Source organism: Scyliorhinus canicula, chromosome 1 (assembly GCF_902713615.1).
Source record: "Scyliorhinus canicula chromosome 1, sScyCan1.1, whole genome shotgun sequence".
Taxonomy (NCBI): domain Eukaryota; kingdom Metazoa; phylum Chordata; class Chondrichthyes; order Carcharhiniformes; family Scyliorhinidae; genus Scyliorhinus; species Scyliorhinus canicula.
The window spans coordinates 175,938,430-175,954,831 of NC_052146.1; positions in this window are offsets into that span (position 1 = coordinate 175,938,430).

A 16,402-nucleotide genomic window follows, 5' to 3' on the forward strand; every position below is an offset into this window, starting at 1 on the left:
CAATCCTGTCCAGCTTGAGGAGGATACCATCAATCACCGTCAGGTCATCCTTCAAATTGTAAAATTGTGGGCATTGCCCTTTCTGCCAGCCATTGGTGAAGTTGTGGATGGCGCGCTGCAAGAGGGGGTCTTTGGCTGTCTCATCACGGGTGAGAACTATCTTCTCGTCTGTCGCCGGGAGAGTGCTAGCACACAGCTGCACCTGGGATTCGATGTGCTGGATGATCTCCAGCGGCTCACTGTGCGAGGTGACGGAGTGGGACAATGCATCGGCAATGATGAGCTCCTTGCCAGGTGTGTACACCAAGTTGGAATCATACCTCCTAAGTTGAAGCAGGATTCTCTGTAACCGAGCTGTCGTGTCATTCAGGTCCTTGTGGATGATGTGGACCAGAGGCCTGTGATCCGTCTCGACAGTGAATGTCGGCAGGCCGTAGACATAATCATGAAATTTGAGGATGCCGGTGAGAAGACCCAAGCACTCCTTCTCAATCTGAGCATATCTAGTTTCAGTGGGCGTCATTGCCCTTGATGTATAGGCTACTGGTGCCCAGGACGATGTGTCATCTCATTTAAGCAACACCGCACCGATGCCATCCTGACTCGCATCTGTGGATATCTTTGTCTCCCGGCCCGGGTTGATGAATGCCAGGACTGGTGCAGTGATGAGCTTGGCTTTCAGCTCCAGCCACTCTGTCTGGTGTGCCACCTTCCACTCAAAGGCAGTTGACTTTTTCACCAGGTTGCGGAGGGCCGTGGTGTGTGTGGGCATGTTTGGAATGAACTTGCCCAGAAAATTGACCATACCCAAGAAGAACAGCACCGTTGTATTCTCAGGGACCTTCATCGACTCGTTGGCCTTGATTTTGTCTGTGTCCGAGCGCACACTATGTTGTGAGATCTGGTCGCCTAGGAACTTGAGCATCGATGTGCCAAAACATTTGGACCTGTTTAGCTTTAGGCCGTTGGCATGTACACGGCGGAATACCTTGTGGAAATGGGACACATGTTCTTCAGGGGCGTGGACCACATGATGATGTTGACCACGTCCACACGAATCCCTCCAATGCCTTCCATCATCTGCTCCATGATGCAATGGAACATCTCCGATGCCGAGATGATGCCAAATGGCATGCGATTGTAGTAGTATCTGCCAAAAGGCGTGTTGAAGGTGCAGAGCATTCTGCTGGACTCTTTCAGCTGGATTTGCCAAAATCCCTGTGATGCATCCAATTTTGTGAAGAAGCATAAGTGTGCCATCTCACTCGTGAGTTCCTCCCGTTTCGCGATGGGGCAATGTTCCCACATGATATTCTTATTGAGATCCTTGGGATCAATGCACATGCGCAGGTCCCCCAAAGGCTTCTTTATGCACACCATTGAGCTGACCCAGTCAGTCGGTTCGGTGACCTTGGATGTGATGCCTTTTTGCTAAAGATCCCTGAGCTGTGCCTTCAGGCGCTCTCTCAGTGGAGCAGGGACACATCCTGGTGCATGAACCACTGGCTTGACATCAGGTCATAGCAGAATCTTGTATCGACACGGCAGCGTGCCCATCCCGTTGAACACATCTGGATATTGGGCGAGGATGTCGTCGATGCCGGCCTGAAGATCCACATGGGAGGATGTTGTCGTGTAAACCCCTTGATGGAGGTTCAGCTGCTTGCACACCTAGTAGGGATGCCCTGTCCGGCTTCACAATTTCAAAGCGTAACCGTGCTTGTGTGTGTCGGTTGGATACGGGCCGATGGCAGGATCCCAGTGCCGTGATGGCATTCCCATTGTAATCCAGGGGCTTGCAGGCAGCTGGAAGGACCGTGGGGGGCTTCTTAATGCGTCTGAAGTCTGCCTGTGAGCGGAGGTTGGCAGAGGCACCTGTGTCCAGCTTGAACTGGATGGGGCATTGGTTGACCTTCATCACTGCTCACCATTCATCCTTGGAATCCACAGCTAGGATAGATTGGACTTGCAATGAGTCTGGTGTGGCATATTCACACGTTGTAATAATGCCCACACAGTAGGCATTGTCCAGGCATTCACCATCTGGATCTGTTGCACTGCCAGGATCAGAATCCTGTAGGTATTGTTGCACACTCCGGATGCGCTGTCGTCGGAATTGGGAGCGCTGGCTCCTGACTGGCGGTGCAGATCAGCACAGGGCTGCATAGTGGCCTGGCTTCCCGCAGTTTAAGCAGCGCCTGCCTCTTGCAGGGCAGTATTTCTTTAAATGGGCGGCGTCCTAACACCCCGTGCGTCGCTGCACATACGCAGTGCGGTTCTCAGATGTTTGCACCTGCGCAGTACAGGTTTCGACCGCTTCGTTATCCTGTTCGCATCGCGCATGCACCGGGCCACGGGAAGAGCGCACAAAATGGCCACTTTTGTCACTGTTGAGGCGCTGCATCCGGGAGATGGCCTGCGCATTCTCCGCCTCGTGGGAGGCTAGTTTATCATTTTCTGCCGTATTGTACTGGGAATAGCGATTTTCAGCGTGCTCATGCATTGTGCATGTTTCAGTCGCGACTGGCAGGGTCATATGCTTGATCTTCAGTAACTGCTCTTTCAGAGGATCAGAGTGAACTCCAAAAATGATTTGGTCTGTGATCATGGAGTCAGTGATATCACCGAAATTGCAGGATTGCGCTAGCAGTCTAAGGTTAGTTAAATATGAGTTGAAGGATTCGTCTTTACCTTGCAATCATTGCTGGAATATGTAGCGCTCGAAGATTTTGTTGGTGTCCACCTCACAGTGGCTGTCAAACCTGTCCAGGATGGTCAGAAACTTTGTCTTGTCCTGGTCTTCGGCGAAGTGAAAGGAGTTGAATATTTCCAAGGTGTGATTACTCGCTGTGGTGAGGAAGAGCTATCGTCCGTGCATCAGACGCACCATTGAGGTCTGATGCTTCGACGTAAAGCTGACGAAAAGCTTGAATATCCGCCAGTTGACACTGAAATTGCCGGAGGTCCTGAGCTGGTGAGGGGCCTGAATCTTCTCCATGGTGCCGGGATACATTCGCTGGTCGTCACGGATCTTGCTGAGTTGAACTAACTAGATTGAACAGTCTCCTGGTATCATGTTGTGAATGTAATTTGGAATAACACAAGCTGCCGCTTGATGCAGTTTTGAGTAAAAGATGCTCCAGACTTTGAAGCGAGTTCAATGTGTTTTATTGAACTCAGTAAGAAGTCTTACAACACCAGGTTAAAGTCCAACAGGTTTGTTTCACACACGAGCTTTCGGAGCGCAGCTCCTTCTTCAGGTGACTGGAGAGGTATGATCCAGAAACATTTATGTAGACAAAGTCAGCGATGCCGGACAATTCTTGGAATGCGAGAATTTGCAGGTAATCAAATCATTACAGATCCAGGGAGAGGGATAATCACAGGTTAAAGAGGTGTGAATTGTCTCAAGCCAGAACAGTTGGTGGAATTTTGCAAGTCCAGGCCAGATGGTGGGGAGTGGATGTAATGCGACATGAATCCAAGATCCCGGTTGAGGCCGCACTCATGCGTGCGGAACTTAGCTATAGGTTTTTGCTCGGCAGTTCTGCGTTGTCGCGTGTCCTGAAGGCTGCCTTGAAGAACGCTTACCCGGAGATCCGAGGCTGAATGCCCGTGACTGCTGAAGTGTTCTCCGACTGGAAGGGAACATTCCTGCCTGGTGATTGTCGCACGATGCCCGTTCATTCGTTGTCGCGGTGTCTGCATGGTCTCGCCAATGTACCACGCTTCGGGACATCCTTTCCTGCAGCGTATGAGGTAGACTACATTGGTCGAGTCGCACGAGTATGTACCGCGTACCTGGTGGGTGGTGTTTCCACGTGTAATGGTGGTATCTAAGTCGATGATCTGGCATGTCTTGCAGAGATTGCCCTGGCAGGGTTGTGTGGTGTTGTGGTCGCTGTTCTGAAGGCTGGGTTATTTGCTGAAAACAATGGTTTGTTTGAGGTTTTATTGAACTATTAGCACAGTTCTCAATGAGTTTGACTCTCTGCTAATCTAAATGTAGTAACTCAGTCTCACTGAACCAGCCTTGCTCTAAGCCACGTGCTGGGGTGTGATGCTGAGGATACACCCTGTCTCACTCTGTAGATGTTGGTCTGTGGAAAGAGGCGGGGTGTGAGTGCCTCATCCCTGTTATAGTGAGGTACCACCCCTGAGTGTCCTGACTGCTCATTGGTCGTGTCCTATTTTATGTGTTCATTAGCTGCATGTTTGCATATCATGACACCCGTTACATCATTGTTTCGGGAGGGGGGTGGGGGGTGTACAGGAACCACCGGAACGGCAAATCCTGTGGATATAAATCTCAATTTAGGACTCCGGTGGGATTTCCCACTCCCCTCCTGAAAAGAGGAGCGGAATCCGCACTCCCCCCCCCCCCCCCCCCCCCCACTAAGCCTGGAAGCTCCTCACACAACCAGGCAGGCACTCCAGGAGAAAATTCCCTTCATAGAACCATGAGCAGAGTTTTCTGATCTCACCCGCAGTGGGACCTGTCATGGGTGGTACAGAAGATCTGGTGAGCTAGCCTTTGACATTTGTCAGGAATTTCCAAAATCCCCGAAAATCCTGGCCATAGAATCTTAGAACACAGTTTGAACTCTATCTGTCAGATTCAGACCTCGAAGCGTCAGTGATCAGTGAAAGATTGCACTGTTTTTAACCAGGGCTGGTCCGCAAGCATTATAATTGTATAATTTTTCCACTTTGAGAATGATAGTGATCAGAAGAAATATGATATTATCTTAGCAAAATTCGACAGACACTGTGAATCGCAAATTAATGAAACTTTTGAGCGTTATATTTTCCTTAAACGAGTCCGAAAGGCAGGTGAAACGATTGACTGTTTTATAACTGATCTCAGGCTCAAGGCTCAGACCTGTAATTTTTCGCTATTAACAGACTCCCTTCTGCGTGATCAGATTGTATTCGGTATAAAAAAATGAGAAGCTGCCTGAAAGATTGTTCCGGCAATATCTACTCTAGAAGAAGCTATCAGTATGTGTCGTGCAAGTAAACTTGCTGGAAATTCGGAAATTCCTGACAAATGTCAAAGGCTAGCTCCCCAAATGTTAATTTGAGGAAGTGACGTGAAAAGGTTTTTTTTTTGCACTAGAGTGCTGAGCTTGTGGCATTTGAGTGCTACAGTGAGAGTTTGGTGACTGAGGGAGTATAAGGGTTCTTTTTTATTTAAAGTCTAGTATTTCTTTTATTTAGTTAATTAACTTAAAAGTTGCTGTTTGGCCTATAAGAAGGTGAATTTTGAATCAGCTTTAAACAAGGTTCTACTTGGACTTACTTGCAGCTGGAGCTTGTTAATTAGTTAATTGCATTAGGCCAGTTTTCAGAAGCTAGAGTCACAGTATAAATAGGAGCTAGTTACAGTGCAGACTTTGTTTGCACTAGTGCTGAGCTTGTGGCATTTGAGTGCTACAGTGAGAGTTTGGTGACTGAGGGAGTTAGGTGAGGAGGGAGTAAGGTGCTCCTGACATTTAATTTCATATATTTATCAAAGAGCGTGAAGGGAGCCAGGAGTTTAGAGTACAGCTGACTGGAAGTAGAGTCGGAGGGCGGAGGTCCAGTTGGTCCAAGGGGCAGCTAATTTTGTAAAGTAAGAGGGGATGGAGGCTAGGGCAGTTGCATGCTCCTCCTGTAGGATGTGGGTGGTGAGGGATACCACTAGTGTCCCCGCTGACTATAGCTGCGGGAAGTGCACCCAACTCCAGCTCCTCAGAGACCGTGTTAAGGTACTGGAGCTGGAGCTGGATGAACTTCGGATCATCCGGGAGGCAGAGGGGGTCATAGAGAAGAGTTACAGGGAGGTAGCCACACCAAAGGTACTGGACAAGAGTAGCTGGGTTACAGTCAGGGGAAAGAAAACTAACAGGCAGACAGTGCAGGGATCCCTCGTGGCCGTTCCCCTTCAAAACAAGTATACCGTTTTGGATGCTGTTGGGGGGGATGACCTACCGGGGGAAGGCCCCAGCGGCCAGGTCTCTGGCACCGAGTCTGGCTCTGGGGATCAGAAGGGAAGGGGGGGAGCATAGAAAAGCAATAGTAATAGGAGATTCAATGGTTAGGGGAATAGATAGGAGATTCCGTGGTCGCGAGCGAGACTCCCGAAAGGTATGTTGCCTCCCGGGTGCCAGGGCCAGGGATGTCTCTGATCGTGTCTTCAGGATCCTGAAGGGGGAGGGTGAGCAGCCAGAAGTCGTGGTGCACATTGGTACCAACGATGTAGGTAGGAAAAAGGGTGTGGAGGTAATAAACAAGTTTAGGGAGTTAGGCTGGAAGTTAAAGGCCAGGACAGACAGAGTTGTCATCTCTGGTTTGTTGCCGGTGCCACGTGATAGCGAGGCTAGGAATAGGGAGAGAGTGCAGTTGAACACATGGCTGCAGGAATGGTGTAGGAGGGAGGGCTTCAGGTATTTAGATAATTGGAGCGCATTCTGGGGAAGGTGGGACCTGTACAAGCAGGACGGGTTGCATCTGAACCAGAGGGGCACCAATATCCTGGGGTGGAGGTTTTCTAGTACTCTTCGGGAGGGTTTAAACTAATTTGGCAGGGGAATGGGAACCGGATCTGTAGTCCAGCAACTAAGGGAGACGATAGTCAGGACGCCAAAGCACGTAGTGATGCAGTGGGGAAGGTAACAATGACAAAGGAGAGTACTTGCAGGCAAGGAGATGGGTTGAAGTGTGTATACTTTAATGCAAGAAGCATCAGGAATAAGGTGGGTGAACTTAAGGCATGGATCTGTACTTGGGACTACGATGTGGTGGCCATCACGGAAACTTGGATAGAAGAGGGGCAGAAATGGTTGTTGGAGGTCCCTGGTTATAGATGTTTCAACAAGATTAGGGAGGATGGTAAAAGAGGTGGGGGGGTGGCATTGTTAATTAGAGATAGTATAACAGCTGCAGAAAGGCAGTTCGAGGGGGATCTGCCGACTGAGGTAATATGGGTTGAAGTTAGAAATAGGAAAGGAGCAGTCACCTTGTTGGGAGTTTTCTATAGGCCCCCCAATAGCAGCAGAGATGTGGAGGAACAGATTGGGAAACAGATTTTGGAAAGGTGCAGAAGTCACAGGGTAGTAGTCATGGGCGACTTCAACTTCCCAAACATTGAGTGGAAACTCTTTAGATCAAATAGTTTGGATGGGGTAGTGTTTGTGCAGTGTGTCCAGGAAGCTTTTCTAACACAGTATGTAGATTGTCCGACCAGAGGGGAGGCCATATTGGATTTAGTACTTGGTAATGAACCAGGGCAGGTGATAGATTTGTTAGTGGGGGAGCATTTTGGAGGTAGTGACCACAATTCTGTGACTTTCACTTTAGTAACGGAGAGGGATAGGTGCGAGCAACAGGGCAAGGTTTATAATTGGGGGAAGGGTAAATACAATGCTGTCAGACAAGAATTGAAGTGCAGAAGTTGGGAACATAGGCTGTCAGGGAAGGACACAAGTGAAATGTGGAACTTGTTCAAGGAACAGGTACTGCGTGTCTTTGATATGTATGTCCCTGTCAGGCAGGGAAGAGATGGTCGAGTGAGGGAACCATGGTTGACAAGAGAGGTTGAATGTCTTGTTAAGAGGAAGAAGGAGACTTATGTAAGGCTGAAGAAACAAGGTTCAGACAGGGCGCTGGAGGGATACAAGATAGCCAGGAGGGAACTGAAGAAAGGGATTAGGAGAGCTAAGAGAGGGCATGAAAAATCTTTGGCGGGTAGGATCAAGGAAAACCCCAAGGCCTTTTACACATATGTGAGAAATATGAGAATGACTAGAGCGAGGGTAGGTCCGATTAAGGACAGTAGCGGGAGATTGTGTATTGAGTCTGAAGAGATAGGAGAGGTCTTGAACAAATATTTTTCTTCAGTATTTACAAACGAGAGGGGCCATATTGTTGGAGAGGACAGCGTGAAGCAGACTGATAAGCTTGAGGAGATACTTGTCAGGAAGGAAGATGTGTTGCGCGTTTTGAAAAACTTGAGGATAGACAAGTCCCCCGGGCCTGACGGGATATATCCAAGGATTCTATGGGAAGCAAGAAATGAAATTGCAGAGCCGTTGGCAATGATCTTTTCGTCCTCGCTGTCAACAGGGGTTGTACCAGAGGATTGGAGAGTGGCGAATGTCGTGCCCCTGTTCAAAAAAGGGAATAGGGATAACCCTGGGAATTACAGGCCAGTTAGTCTTACTTCGGTGGTAGGCAAAGTAATGGAAAGGGTACTGAGGGATAGGATTTCTGAGCATCTGGAAAGGCATTGCTTGATTAGGGATAGTCAGCACGGATTTGTGAGGGGTAGGTCTTGCCTTACAAGTCTTATTGAATTCTTTGAGGAGGTGACCAAGCATGTGGATGAAGGTAAAGCAGTGGATGTAGTGTACATGGATTTTAGTAAGGCATTTGGAAAGGTTCCCCATGGTAGGCTTATGCAGAAAGTAAGGAGGCATGGGATAGTGGGAAATTTGGCCAGTTGGATAACAAACTGGCTAACCGATAGAAGACAGAGAGTGGTGGTGGATGGCAAATATTCAGCCTGGAGCCCAGTTAGCAGTGGCGTACCGCAGGGATCAGTTCTGGGTCCTCTGCTGTTTGTGATTTTCATTAACGACTTGGATGAGGGAGTTGAAGGGTGGGTCAGTAAATTTGCAGATGATACGAAGATTGGTGGAGTTGTGGATAGTGAGGAGGGCTGTTGTCGGCTTCAAAGAGACATAGATAGAATGCAGAGCTGGGCTGAGAAGTGGCAGATGGAGTTTAACCCTGACAAGTGTGAGGTTGTCCATTTTGGAAGGACAAATCTGAATGCGGAATACAGGGTTAATGGTAGGGTTCTTGGCAATGTGGAGGAGCAGAGAGATCTTGGGGTCTATGTTCATAGTTCTTTGAAAGTTGCCACTCAAGTGGATAGAGCTGTGAAGAAGGCCTATGGTGTGCTAGCGTTCATTAGCAGAGGGATTGAATTTAAGAGCCGTGAGGTGATGATGCAGCTGTACAAAACCTTGGTCAGGCCACATTTGGAGTACTGTGTGCAGTTCTGGTCACTTCATTTTAGGAAGGATGTGGAAGCTTTGGAAAAGGTGTAAAGGAGATTTACCAGGATGTTGCCTGGAATGGAGAGTAGGTCATACGAGGAAAGGTTGAGGGTGCTAGGCCTTTTCTCATTAGAACGGAGAAGGATGAGGGGCGACTTGATAGAGGTTTATAAGATGATCAGGGGAATAGATAGAGTAGACAGTCAGAGACTTTTTCCCCGGGTGGAACACACCATTACAAGGGGACATAAATTTAAGATAAATGGTGGAAGATATAGAGGGGATGTCAGAGGTAGGTTCTTTACCCAGAGAGTAGTGGGGGCATGGAATGCACTGCCTGTGGTAGTAGTTGAGTCGGAAAAGTTAGGGACCTTCAAGCGGCTATTGGATAGGTACTTGGATTAGGGTAGAATAATGGAGTGTAGGTTAACTTCTTAAGGGCAGCACGGTAGCATTGTGGAAAGCACAATTGCTTCACAGCTCCAAGGTCCCAAGTTCGATTTCGACTTGGGTCACTGTCTGTGTGGAGTCTGCACATCCTCCCCGTGACTGCGTGGGTTTCCTCCGGGTACTCCGGTTTCCTCCCACAGTCCAAAGATGTGCAGGTTGGGTGGATTGGCCATGAAAAATTGTCCAAAATTCTATGATTAACCTAGGACAAAAGTTCGGCGCAACATCGTGGGCCGAAGGGCCTGTTCTGTGCTGTATTTCTCTAAATCAAACAATGTGGCGAATGCCATTGAAGGTGTGGCGCACTCGAAAAAGCAGCGTGCGACAGATGGTGGCCATTTTGCGATGACGCAACCAACGTTGTGATATGCAAACGTTGTGGTCATGCCCACCCAGTGAAAAAAATGCTCAGCCTTCGGGAAAGTGTGCGCGAAGTGTCGCAGACGGAATCACTTTGCTGCGCAATGCTGCACAGTAACAAAATCGCTTCTGTTCAAATAATTAAAAGAAAACTTTGCAGAGTATTCATAAAGATAATAGTACACTACAAGTGAGCAACCTAACACTGTTCCAGACATGTACGACCTGGAAGATCCATTCTTTGTAGGAATAGTAGAAAAGCTTGCTTTTCAATAAGACAACATTTGAAACCAATCTCCACAGTCCACAACACAGATAACTGGACAATTCCATTGACAGTGAATGTTTTATTTAAATTAGACACAGGTGCTCTTGTGAATCTTATTAACAAATTGGACTTACCCAAATTAAGTCAACATGACACCGACTGTCAATTATGTGATTACAATGGAAATGAAATCAATACATGGCCAACATGTAATCTAACAATGCAACATAAAGACACAAGGATGCATTTGAACTTTAAGATAGTAAGTCCCAAAAGATCTTCACTATTAGGCGTGCAGGCATGTGAGTCATTGCGATTAATGAAAAGAATTAACAGTGCTGACCAGATTTCAGTCCGTGCACAAGATGAATAGATGCTGTCATTGAAAGATTTCCAAATGTCTTTGAAGAAATGGGTACATTTCCATTCCAGTATAAGATTCAGTTGAAAGAGAATGCCAAAGCCATGATTCATTAAGGGAACGCCGAAACAGGAACTCAACAGTATGCAGCAGCTGGGAATCATCGCAAAAGGGGTAGAGCCCACTGACTGGGCCAGTTCAATGGTATGTGTAAAGAAACCAAATGGAGATCTTCAAAGATGTATAGATGCAAAAGATCTAAATCAGAACATTAAATGGGAACATTATTTCATCCCAAGCGTGAACAAATTACCAGTTATTTGGCGAATGCTAAATTTTGTTCCAAACTAGATTCCTCAAAAAGTTTCTGACAGTTAAAACTGGATAGGATAACTGCAGTAGGAGGTTATGCACATTCAATACTCCCTATGGTCGATATTGCTTCAATAGAATGCCCTTTGGCATTATATCCGCCTCTGAGATATTCCATCGTGCAATAGAGCAGATGACTGAAGGAATTGAAGGTGTGCGAATTTACGTAGATGATATAATCTTATGGTCATCAACCTGTGAAGAGCATAATGCAGGTACTATAGCGAGTAGATAAATTTGGTTTGAAGCTCAACCGGACCAAATGCCAATTTGGGATATCCAAGTTAACATTCTTGGGAGATCAAATCTCTGCTAAAGGTGTACAACTTGACGACGAGAAAATTTCAGCTATAAGCAGGATGTCTAAGCCCAAGGATAAGATAGCAGTTCTCAGATTGCTTGGTGTTGTTAATTTCCTAGGAAAATTCATTCCAAACTTATCTACGAGAACGACATCATTGAGACAACTGATCAAGAAGAATGATCTGTTCTCATGGACAGATGAACATGCAAATGAGTGGGCTGCTTTGAAAACAGCACTTACCACTGCACCAGTACTATCATTTTTCGACCTGATGAAGGATTCAAAAATCTCTACTGATGCCAGTAGAATGGCATTGGAGCGGTGATCCTTTAGAGAACTTCTGAGGAGCATTGACAATCCATTATTTACGCTTCCAGAACGATGACGTCAACTGAACAGAGATATCCTCAGGTAGAGAAGGAATGTTAAGGTCTTCTGACAGGCATTGAAAAATTCCATGACTATGTCTACGGATTACCTACATCACAGTAGAATCTGATCATCGTCCATTAGTACGTATCATAAAAAAGAATCTCAATGGTATGTCACCACGTTTACAGAGCATCATAATGAAACTTTATCGTTATGATTTCCAACTTGTATACACACCCAGATAGGATCTTATAGTAGCAGATGCACTATCTAGAGCTGCTGAAGAAGATACACAGATGCATTATACAACACAGGTAGTAGAAGATCAAACTAATTTCCTGGAAGAGAATATACCTGTATCAGATGAGAAACTCAAGTTGATCAAAGAGGAAACAAAAAAAGATCAAACATTACAACGTGTAATGAGATATCTGAAAGATGGTTCGCCCAAAGGAAATTGTTCTAATTATAGGAACATTCGAGCTGATTTAAGAATAATCAATGGATTCCTGCTTATGCAAGATCGCATTGTTATTCCAACTACACCAAGACAGATGATCCTAAACAAGGTTCGTGAGGGTCACTTAGGTATCAAAAGGTAAAAGGCAAGGTTGACAGAGAGTCTACTGGCCAGGCATTAATACAGATACCACTAACCTAGTGTGAGAATGTACCACCTGTCAATGCAACCAATCACTCCAACAGAAATAGAAGTTGACGATGCATGATATTGTAAAGACTCCATGGTCTAAAGCAGGCATCGACATATTCTATTTTCATGGCAAAGATTATTTATTAATCATTGATTATTCGTCGATTTACCCAGAGATGATACTTTTACTGAACTCCAGTTCAACAGCAATAATCAAAGGTGCGAGGATTTTTAGAAGCAGTATGATTATGGACGTACAATGTCCAGCCCATTATATCTGCAATCCCATTATATCCTATTGCTTCACTCTGCTTAATTTCACTCCCTGCGAAGCAACGGGAGTGCAGTTAAGCAGAGTGAAGCAGACTGGGAGTGGAGTTGAACAGAGCGTTGCAGACTGGGAGTGGACTTGAGCAGAGTGAAGCAGACTGGGAGTGGCGTTCAGCATAATGAAGCAGACTTGGAGTGGATTGGCGCATAATGAAGCAGGGGGAAGTGGAGTTGAGCAGAGTTAATCAGGTGTCAGTGGAGTTGAGCAGAGTGAAGCAGGCGGTAGTGGAGTTCAGCATTGTGAAGCAGACTGGGAGTGGAGTTCAGCATTATGAAGCAGACTTGGAGTGGAGCTGAGGAGAGTGAAGCAGACTGGGAGCAGCGGATTCTGTGATTTTGAGTCTGCATTTAACAGATAGAAGAAACAATGACAATGTGGTCTCAGAGCACATGGGAATGTGGATGAGAATTCTGGTAAATTTTTACTGTAATCTCAACCAGCTCTAAAGACTTATTGATAAATTCATCTAAATCTAAAGCCTGTTAGGTTCTGGTGCTGGGCCAGTTGGAATGAGTGCACTAAAGAACGTCTGGCGGGCAGTATGGTAGCACAAGTGGCTAGCACTATGGCTTCACAGTGCCAGGGTCCCAGGTTCAATTCCCCGCTGGGTCTCTGTCTGTGCGGAGTCTGCACGTTCTCCCTCTGTCTGCGTGAGTTTCCTCCGGCTGCTCCGGTTTCCTCCCACAGTCCAAAGACGTGCAGGTTAGGTGGATTGGCCATGATAAATTGCCCTTAGTGACCAAAAGGGTTAGGAGGGGTTATTGGGTTGCGAGTATGGGGTGGAAGTGAGGGCTTAACTGGGTTGGTGTGAACTCAATGGGCCGAATGGCCTCCTTCTGCACTGTATGTTCCATGTTCTAGTTCAAGTTTTATTATTGAACAATTGCGTTGATAAGATAACTATAAGAATACTATCAACAACTACTAAAAAATTAATTACGAGCTACTACAAATTATGACTATCCACTATGAAGACCCTCTATCAACTCCGTGAGGTAACAGTTTTTAAATTCTTTAGTTGCATGGCACATTTTGATTGAATATTCCAGCATCATTTTTTGTTTCTTTTGCAGTCTTTTACACAGGTTTTGATTTTCTTTTGAACTATGACGATCACATTTTTTAGTGACCACTTCAAAGTTATTTTTTCGAACTTCATTCTCAAAGTGGAATGGATTATACATTTCTATAGCCTGTTGTCCAGCCATTAGTAGCAATAAAGCAGTTTTATGCTTGTCACTGGCAAACTCATGTTTGATTATTTTCCAGTTTACATCTACATTACCCGATATGCTGACTGCCTTTGGAAATGGCAGACCTTCCATAACTCTTCAGTTAGGTATTTCTTTCTGTGATGTTTCTGGTTGTTGCTGGAGTCTTATTATTGCTACTGGAGTCTGGTTGCGATTTTTCTTCGCACGTTATTTTCTCTCTTCGAGCTGAGATTCTTTCTTTCTCCCGAAATCTTATTATTCTACTCTAAGATCATTTCTGATACAATGTTGTAATGTGGTACATTAACATTTAAAGCTGTTCACTCCTTGTACCATGTTGTATTCTCTATTCTGCTTTACCTGGATGGCTCGGATGCATAGTGTCGAATAAAGAACACAAAGCTTTGTTAACAAACAAAACTATAAATTTATTACACTACTAACTGAGATTCGTTCACATTCCCAAAGTAGAAGGTTATTGTATAAAACTATGCTATCTCTAATTTACAGAACTCTCAAGTATACAATTGTTCTTTATGCCTGACCCTCTTCCAGTTCTCTCCTAACTCTTAAGTCCTAATCATCTAATCATCTTCTAATCCCAGAATCCCCTGGTCAGATGATATATATATGACTGTTCTGTGGTTCCTTCTAGTGGTGAGAAGCATTATCATTAACTTGGTAACTCTTTACATCCAAGTCAATGTACATATCATTACACATCTAGCTTGCTAAAACAGCCCTAAGTGTTTTTTTAAATGTATTTTATTACAAACATGTATCAAAGCAGGTTACAGCCAATAAACACCCCAGGAAATATACTTCCCAACAATCAACTATACAGTCTGTACAGATTTTTCCCTTTTTAATTTTCCCCCCTCCCCCCACAACCTAACCCCCCACCCCCCCCCCCCCCCCCCCCCCACCCCCCTGCGACGAACAGCTCCTCAAACACGGTCACAAACATCCCCCACTTTTTCTCAAACTCCCTTGCTGAACCCCTAGCTCATACTTTATCTTCTCTAACCACAGGAATGGTTAGCCGCTACCCCTGATTACGATGTCGACCGCCACTCCAACAAAATTCTCCGCCATGCAATCAGAGAGGCGAAGGCCACGACATCGACCTTCCTCCTCTCCATGAGCTCTGACTTCTCTAAAACCCCAAACATTGCCACCAAAGGGTCCGGGTCCACCTCCTCCTCCACTACCCTGGCTAAGAAGGCAAACATTCCCGGCCAGAATCTTCCCAATTTTTCACAACCCCAAAACATGCGCGCGTGATTCGCTGGCCCCCGCCCACATCTCTCACACTCATCTGCTATCCCCTAAAAGAACCCACTCATTCTCGCCCGAGTCATATGCACCACCTTAAACTGTATCAGGCTCATCCTTGCACAAGAGGAGATCCTGTTTACCCTTCGCTGTGCCTCACTCCATACTCCCCAATTGATCACCTCTCCCAACTCCGCTTCCCATTTCTCCTTGATCTTCACCACCCGCTCGCCTCCCTGCTCCCCCAGCCACTTGTATATATCCCCAATTCTTCCCTCCCCTTCTACACCAGGAAGCAACAGTCACTCCAGCAAGGTGTAACCCCGCAACCTCAGGAACTCCCTCCAGACCTTTCGCACAAAGCCTCTAACCTGCAGATACCTGAACTCACTCCCCCTCGGCAGCTCTACCCCTTCCCTTAGCTCCTCCAGACTGGCGAACCCTTCCTCCAAATACAAATCCCTCACCTTGAAACAGCTGGAAGTGTTGACACCAACACAGAATTTGTGGACTTTCACGGCAGCAAAACTGGCCCTGAACCTGGATCCGTGATTTCCACTCGGGAGGCTGACAAGCTGCAGCCGCATATACGCATTACAATCCCCACACACACTCATCCCAGCCAACAAGATGGCACTGATAGTGCTGGAGTGCGCCCATATAGCTGATGGGTCTGCTGGGGCCAGAGGACACCTCGGGGGGAGTAGCCTGGGGAGACACTTAAACTACCCGTAGCCCTTAGTTCACAGTGGGCAGTCAGTGGCGTGCAATGGTGTTCCCTGCCGGTCCACCCCAACCGCACAGCCCACCTCCAAGCCACCCCCTGCTACTCCTCCCGACCCTGGCAGAAGCCCCCCAGCCAGCGGCACAACTGTCAGCAAACTATGGCGATTTTGGACATTTTCCGTACCCCATCTCTCCCTCAGCAGTCACGATGTTGGTTTCACGATTTTTAAAAGCACAAGTGAACCACGGCATTGGAAACCCATCCCATTGGAGGCGGAGAATCGCTGAGCCTAGAGAATACCGGGTCGGGCCTGCTCACGATATGCAAACGATGTTTACTGTATGTGCGCGTTCCAGACCGCATTAACGCCACTGTCAAGGTGACGGAGATTTGTGATTTGGTGTCAAATTGGTTCCCGCTGCAATTTTAGTGTCGGAACCTATTCTCTGCCCAATGACGTTTCGTGATTTCGGCATCAGCCTATGGAGAATTCTGCCCAATAAGCCTAAGAAGAATTGCTGGTCATGGAAGGATTATTTATATATTTGTTTTATCCATTCATTTGACCTAGGCATCACTGGCTGTGCCCGTATTTATGGCCCATCCCTAATTGCAGTTAAGAATGAACCACATTGTTGTGGGTCTGGAGTCACATACAGGCCAGACCAGGTA